Here is a 7789-nt window from a genome sequence, read left to right as displayed (position 1 = left end):
CCACCCTCCCTCCCTCCCCACCTCCCCTTTTCCTGGGACGCGCCGTTTTCCCGCTCTTTTCGTTCTTTTTTTTTTTTTTTTTTTTTTTTTTTTTTTTCATATATCATATTAAGGCAGTCCGGATTGTGTGCAGCAGGCCAGTGTAGCAGCAGCAGCAGCAGCAGCAGCAAAGCGCCCTTTCGCCGGGGCGGAACGGCAGATGCGTTTTGGGAGGAGTTCCCTGTTTTTGTTTTGCGTGCGCCTTGCTGCCGCTTGGCAGAGGGGAGGGCCTTTGGGCCTTTGGGCCGGCCGGAAGGGCTCGGCCACCAGCAAAGGCACGCTCCGGCTTCTCTACAGCTCGAATGAACCTTTCGCCTTTTACTAAAGATTTCCGTGGAGAGGAGCATTTACGAGTTCGATCCAATTTTTGGACAGCCCTTCCCCTCAGGGAGGGGCTCCACCTGGAGTTTAAAAGCAGAACGAGCACAGAAAGGGCGGTCGCCCCCGTTGGAGCCCGGCACCTTTCCTTCCTTCCTTCCTCCCTCCTCCCTCCCTCCGCCCGGCGAGGCGCTGTCCGCCCGCCCGCCCGAGAAGCAAGTACCACGACTGCTGCGGCGGGCGGCCGCGCCCGGGGCGTTTGGCCAAAACCATTGTGGGCATCGCTTCTCGGCCTCTTGGCTCAGATCAAGTGTATGTGGCCTGACCGCAGCTCTTGAGACGCCATCAGAATGGAGAATTTAGGATCACCGTCGACCCCCAGGGTGCGATTGAAGAACACTGTGCGTTTGGAGTTAGCAGAAGATGAGGAGCTACGCAGAAAAGTGGATTTAAAATTTCTTATGGAGAAGATCTTGATGGGAGAGCTCGGCATATTTCCACAGCAAATATTCTGTTTGCAGGAATTCTTGAAGACCAGGATATACGACATCACCTTGGTTTCGGAGTCTCTTTGTTACAACGTTTGGGAAATCTACAAAAAGAAGAGAAACCTTCCTTGTTTTTTTGGAATCAAAATGGAGATGCTGTACACCAGAGAGGTGAGAACACTAACTGTGCATATGTTCAACCCTTTTGTGCAAGAGAATGAAATAAAGACCTTTTTATTGCGCTACTGTGACCAAGTGCAAAATGGAGAGAAAATAAAGAATGAATATGATATCTGGAATGGGAAAAGGAGATATACAGTTACTTTTAAAAAGGACCCGGAAGGAATAGGAGGAGTCAGACACCCTCCAAGTAACTTTTCAATTGGGCCTAATAAAGGCTATCTTTTTTATCCAGGACAGCCACGTTATTGTAGAAAATGTGGCCAGTTTGGCCATGTTATGGTGGACTGCATGGAAGATCATTGCAGTAATTGTAATGGAAGTGGCCATAAGGCTAAAGACTGCACAAAAGCGAAGAGCTGTAACCTGTGTGGAGATCCTGGACACTTGTATAAATCCTGTCCTCAAAAGAGAAGAACATATGCAGAGGCAACAGTAGCTAGACCACCACCGGCAGAACAGCAGGAAGCAGAGGAGCAGTCAGTGACAGTAGATAAAAGGGCAGAGGATGCAAGCATGCAAGACCAGCAGAAGGAAGACCCAAGTCCCAAGAGCTCAGAGGAAGAGTCCAAAGAGGATTATGCAAAATGGATGGGGTTGGATGTTTCTGATGTCACTGATAGCGAAGGAGAGTCTTCGGCTGAGCTTTCTTCAGTAAAGGAGTGGGGTGAGGATGAGCATGAGATGGAGGAGGCCAGAGAGAATTCGGAAGGAATGGAATGGATGGAAGCAAGGAACAAGAGAAAAGCTTCAGGTGAGAAAAAAGAGGAAGAGCCGGAGGAGAAGAAAGGGCTAAAAGGGGTGGTCACAGCTGTAACCACTTATAATAGATTCGATCCATTGGTAAGCAGTATGAAGGAGCTGGAAGAAGGAGAAGACTACTCTGTGTGCGAAGCCAACACATCTGGGCAGAAAGGATATTTGAGTCCTGGAGGGGTTGAGACATTTGCTCACACAACAGGAATGTTGTTGAGAGCAGAGGGAAGCAAGAAACAACGTGAAGAGACAGGTGAGTGAGAGAATCGCTTCTTTAAAACTACCTAATGGCATTTAAAGTACTGACAATTAATGCAAGAGGCTTGAGGGACATTGGGAAAAGAAAAACCTTTTTGTTTTCATTGGCGACTGTGAACTTTGATGTAGCATTCCTCCAAGAATGCCATTTAAAAGATAATGGAGATATAAAGACGTTTTCAAAAGAATGGAAAGAAGGACCTTCATGTTGGAGCATTGGGCATGTGCACGCTGATGGGGTGGGGATACTATTTAAGGGAAGGGGTTTTGTTATTGAGAGCTCATGTTCTGTTAATCCTGGGAGAGTGTTGTGTGTGGATGTAAATTGGAACGGGGTGAGGTTTCGTTGTATAAATGTGTATGCACCTAGTAAGAGGGGGGCTAGATTGGAGTTTTTTAAGTGTTTGCCTTCACTTTTAAATACTAGTAGGGTGGTGGTGATGGGTGGAGACTTTAATGTGTCTTTAGATAAATTGGAGAGTGAGGAACAAGGTGCTAGGGATTTTTCGGCCACGTGGATTAAAAAAATGTGTACTGATTTTTCTTTTTATGACTCTTATAGAGAAATGAATAAACAGGATGGGGGGTTTACATGGAGGAACTCTAGAGGGGATCAATCAAGGATTGATTATTTTTTTCTACCAGTGGGGGTTACAATCCAAGATTTTAAAATTTTTCCATGTTGGGGCTCGGATCACGAAATGCTGGTAGTCAGTATAAAGGTGGAGGTTCCAGAGAGAGGGACGGGGTTTTGGAAACTTAATGTAAGAGTTCTGGAGGATGAGGAATTTCAGGCTAGGTTCCAGGAAATGTATAAAGGGTGGCAGAATTTAAAAAGGGGGTACAACTCTATGGTAGGGTGGTGGGAAGATGTAAAAAAGAAAGTTAATACATTTTGTCAGAAATATTGCAGGTGGCAGAGGAGGAGGGAGAGAGATAAAATAAATGGTTACAATTATAAATTACAAGGATTGTTCTCTAAAATGAATAATGGAGAAGAGATAGACTGGGGAGAGGTTAAGAGGTTAAAAGGAGCAATGGGGGATTATTTTGAGCAGAAAGCCCAGGAGTTTGCTTTCTTGGCTAAAATAAATGAGAAAGAAAGTGATGAAAAGGTAACCAAATTTTTTTTTCAATCAGTAAAGCAAAAACAAACTAAAAGTGTAGTAATTGGGCTTAAAACAGAAAAAGGGGTGGTTGGTGGGAAGGAGGAAATGTTAAGGCATGCCAGGCGGTTTTATCAGGATCTCTTTGCTGAAAGGGAAGTGTCTCAACAGGAGGTAGATGTGTTGTTGAGGAGTATTGAGAATAAATTAACTAGTGAAGAGCAGGATCAATTGGAGGAGGAGGTAACGGAGGCTGAGGCAAAGGCAGCACTAGATTCAATGAAAGGAAATAAAACGCCAGGGTGTGATGGGTTGCCCAAAGAATTCTTTGTGTGTTTTTGGGATTTGCTAAAGAAGGATTTGGTGGAGGTATATAGGGAGATTTTTGAAGAGGGAATAATGCCTGAGTCAATGAGGAAAGGGGTAATAAGCCTTATATTCAAGAAAGGGGATAGAACTGAGCTAGAGAACTGGAGGCCAATAACATTGCTCTCAGTGGATTATAAAATATTAAGTAAAATATTAACAAATAGGCTAAAAAGAGTAATGCCATCAATAGTGAATATAGACCAGACATGTGGAGTGAAGGGGAGGTCTAGTTGTCTAAATCTAATTTTAATAAGGGATATTTTGACTTGGGTTAAAGAACGAGACTTACCTCTATGCCTATTAAATTTAGATCAGGAGAAAGCATTTGATAGGGTGAATCACGCATTTTTGTTAAATTTGTTGAAGAAATTTAATTTTGGGCCAGTTTTTATAAAGTGGATCCAGATATTGTATAAAGAGGTGTTTAGTTTGGTAAATATAAATGGGTTTTTTTCTGAACCAGTTAGACAGTTTGGAGGGGTGAGGCAGGGTTGCCCTCTGTCTCCTTTGCTTTATGTAATTTTTATCGAACCTTTAGCGGAATTAATCAGAAAGGATAAAGACATTAAAGGGGTCCATATACCAGGAGGGGCGGGGGATACAGTTAAAATCACTCAATATGCAGATGACATGACATTATTTGTGTCAACAGATAAAGGTTTGGACAGGATAGTAGAGCTGTTGCAGGGGTTCAGTCGTGCAACAGGATCAAAGATTAACATGGGGAAGTCATCGATAATGTATTGTGGAAGGTGGGCTGACAGGAATGATGTAAGACATGGCTTTACCTGGTGCAAAGATGGGATGAAAATTTTAGGTCTTAAGTTTTACAAAGAAGAATGTGCTAAAAGAAACTGGGTGGAGAAAATTGAGAGGGTTAAAACACAATTGGATATATGGAGGGTTAGGAGATTAACTATAACAGGGAAGGTGGTTGTTATCAAAGCAGATCTACTGCCAGGTTTGAATTATATGGCTTATATCTTTCCTATGCCGACAAAATGTAAATTATTACTGACAAAGGTGGTGTTTTCTTTTATATGGGGGGGTCGGTATGAATCGGTTAAAAGAGAACAGATGTATATGCCAGTACCACAAGGGGGCAGAGATGTTCCATGTATCCCATTAAAGTTAGAGGTTTTGTATGTCCACAATACTTGTAAAATGATTATTGAAGAGAAAGATCACAAAGCTTGTTTTTTTATAAAGTTTTGGTTTTCCTTTGTGTTAAGATCCATAGTAAATATTAGGAATGTCGTACCCAGGGCAGATAAGAGGCCGTGGCATTATGAAAGAGCTGCTCTGTTTTTAAAAACACATCCAGAAATTCTGAAAAAGGAAGTGGTGTTAAATCATAAAGGGATGTACACATGTCTTAGGGATAAAATGATAAACAAAAGGGCAGAGGTACAGGTAAATAGTGAAATCAATTGGAAACAGCTACAACCAAAGTATTTGGATAATTCAACAAAGGATTTAAATTGGTTGGCGGCATTGAATAGATTACCTGTAAAAGATACATTATACAGACATGGGTGTGCGAGGGATTCATTGTGTCCAAGGAAATGTGGGGTAGGAGAAACGGTGAGGCACGCGTTATGGAGCTGCCAGGTTGTGACTAAGTTCTGGAGGCGGGTGAGGATGAGGATTATGAAAGGAGTCATTGAGGATAATGTCTTGTCATCTGATTGCATTCTGTATGGTGGAGGTTTGAATAAATTGAAACAGAGAGAATATGAGGTGGTGTGGACCATAGTTAGTATGGGAAAAGAATATGTATGGAATACAAGATGCAAACAAATCAGGAAGATCAAGGATGTTTTGACAGCTAAAGAGATGTATTATGCATTTGTGGCACAAATTAAAGGTATGCTTAGAATGTATGGGTTTGTGCATGGGGAAAAGAAATGTAAAGAAACATGGGGATCAGTGATGAAAAATGTCATGTAAACCACTGAATAAAATTTAATATCAAAAATCAAATCTGTTCTTATCAGTTTAATATCTGATACGTCCCCCATAGGGGGACCGTCTATATTAAATGGATTTTTGGAAGCGGGAGATGGAAGCGGGGCTTGCTCCGTCCACTCCACGCATCGACCCGGTATTGCAGTACCTCCGGGAACGGTGCCCATTTCTCAGAAAGGTCAAAAGAGAGAGAGAGAGAGAGAGAGAGAGAGAGAGAGAGAGAGAGAGAGAGAGAGAGAGAGAGAGAGAGAGAGAGAGAGAGAGAGAGAGAGAGAGAGAGAGAGAGAGAGAGAGAGAGAGAGAGCCCACACCCTCACCTCACTCCCCTGCTATTCGGCCATTTCTGGGACGCGACGTTTTCCCGCTCTTTTCGTTCTTTTTTTTTTTTTTTTTTTTTTTTTTTTTTTTTTTTTTTTTTTTTTTTCATTTTCGTATAAGTCAGGCCGGATTGCCGTGCTCACGCAGCAGGCGGCCCTTTCGACGTGTCGAGGACAGTGTAGCAGTCGTTGAGCTTTTGTTTTTGCAGCAGCAGCAGCAGCAAAGCGCCCTTTCGCCGGGGCGGAACGGCAGATGCGTTTTGGGAGGAGTTCCCTGTTTTTGTTTTGCGTGCGTGGCCTCGCTGCCGCTTGGCAGAGGGGAGGGCCTTTGGGCCTTTGGGCCGGCCGGAAGGGCTCGGCCACCAGCAAAGGCACGCTCCGGCTTCTCTACAGCTCGAATGAACCTTTCGCCTTTTACTAAAGATTTCCGTGGAGAGGAGCATTTACGAGTTCGATCCAATTTTTGGACAGCCCTTCCCCTCAGGGAGGGGCTCCACCTGGAGTTTAAAAGCAGAACGAGCACAGAAAGGGCGGTCGCCCCCGTTGGAGCCCGGCACCTTTCCTTCCTTCCTTCCTTCCTTCCTTCCCTCCTCCCTCCTCCCGCCCGCCCTCCGCCCGCCCGAGAAGCAAGTACCACGACTGCTGCGGCGGGCGGCCGCGCCCGGGGCGTTTGGCCAAAACCATTGTGGGCATCGCTTCTCGGCCTCTTGGCTCTGCTCAAGTGCTGTTGGGAAGGCGAAGGTTATGTTCTAGAAGGCGTGAGCTGGATAGAAAGTAATTATTTGCAAAATGGAAGATCATGGAAAGAATACCCTTCGCTTTCTGCTGAAGCAATCCTCGGGATTGTGGGGAAGGAGAAAGTTTGTGTTGGAGGTCGTCTTCGGGCTATTGGAGTTGGATGTCGAAGATGTACTTTGTTTGAAGGAGAACATCGGGAGAGGGAGATTTGACCTGACTCTGCAGACAGAAGAACACTGTTTGAAAGTAATGAAGATTTTTGGAGCTAACAAGGAAAAGTTGCCTGCCAGTGCGTTTAATATGGAGCCTTTGTTTCTTCAGGACTGAAGGACAGTTTTTGTGACAATGTCCTGCCCTTTTTTTTTGGTGGAGGATATTACCACAAGCTTGAAAAGCCGTTTTGAGCTACAGAGTGAGATACCTCTGAAGACCATGGATTCGGAAGGAATATGGAATGGGGTGTGGAAATACACGGCAAGATTGCATATGAAGGACGGAAAGTTGCTTCATGTTCGACCTGACTTTAGGATTGGTGCGGTAAGAGGCACTGTTTACTACAGAGGTCAGCCAAGAGTTTGTTTTAAGTGCAATAGAGCAGGGCATTTTGCTGCAGACTGTGAAGAGATTGTTTGTAAGAACTGTAATCAGGCTGGCCATGTTTCTAAAGACTGCCCCAGTGGGATTAAATGCAATCTTTGTGGAGCAAATGAGCATGTGTATAAGGACTGTCCGCAGAGTGCTAGGAGTTATGCTCAAGCTGCAAGAGATGGAGGGAAGAAAAAAGATGATGTAAAAGGAGAGAACACAGAGAGAAAAAAAGAACCAGAGGAAAAAGAAACTGAAAAGAACAAAGGAGAGAGTGTTTGGGGAGGAGCTAGCAAAAAAGGAGGCGGAACGGCGGGAAAAAGTGGAACTGAACAGACAAAGGAAAAGGGCGGAGAATCGAGAAAGGAGGAGGGAAGAGGTGGTTCCAAAGCTGATCAGCAGAGGTCCCCAGAGCATTCTACTTCAGACCTGACAGGAAGAGCAGAGGGAGAGGTGCTGAGAAAGAGAAAAGATAGAGAAGGAAAGGAGGTGAGGACTAGTGAAGACCCATCGAGAAAGATAAGAGGAGGAAAGGAAGGTTTAACAACGGGCCAGAGTTGGGGTGAAGCAATGGAGGAAGAGGAGAAGAAGAGAACAGGACAGAGCAAAGAACAAAAAGATGGTGAAACTTCAGAAGAGAAGTTAATGAACACTGTATGTCCTAAGG

The 7789-nt window shown here is 44.3% G+C and overlaps 2 non-coding genes and 1 pseudogene across 2 annotated transcripts; all 3 read left to right on the top strand.

Annotated features, from left to right (window-relative positions):
• Positions 1 to 316: 316 nt before the first annotated feature.
• On the top strand, positions 317 to 434 carry LOC121312550. Its single transcript, XR_005949866.1, has one exon. It is a non-coding gene; the product is annotated as a U5 spliceosomal RNA (small nuclear RNA).
• Positions 435 to 5472: 5038 nt separating this feature from the next.
• Positions 5473 to 5652, top strand: LOC121312531 (annotated as a pseudogene).
• A 520-nt stretch (positions 5653 to 6172) lies between these two features.
• Positions 6173 to 6290, top strand: LOC121312549. Its single transcript, XR_005949865.1, has one exon. It is a non-coding gene; the product is annotated as a U5 spliceosomal RNA (small nuclear RNA).
• The last annotated feature ends 1499 nt before the right edge of the window (positions 6291 to 7789 follow it).

Source organism: Polyodon spathula, unplaced genomic scaffold, assembly GCF_017654505.1.
Source record: "Polyodon spathula isolate WHYD16114869_AA unplaced genomic scaffold, ASM1765450v1 scaffolds_3957, whole genome shotgun sequence".
NCBI classification, from domain to species: Eukaryota; Metazoa; Chordata; class Actinopteri; order Acipenseriformes; family Polyodontidae; genus Polyodon; species Polyodon spathula.
The sequence above is the reverse complement of the archived record's forward strand: the minus strand, read 5'-3'. Positions and strand labels throughout refer to the sequence as shown.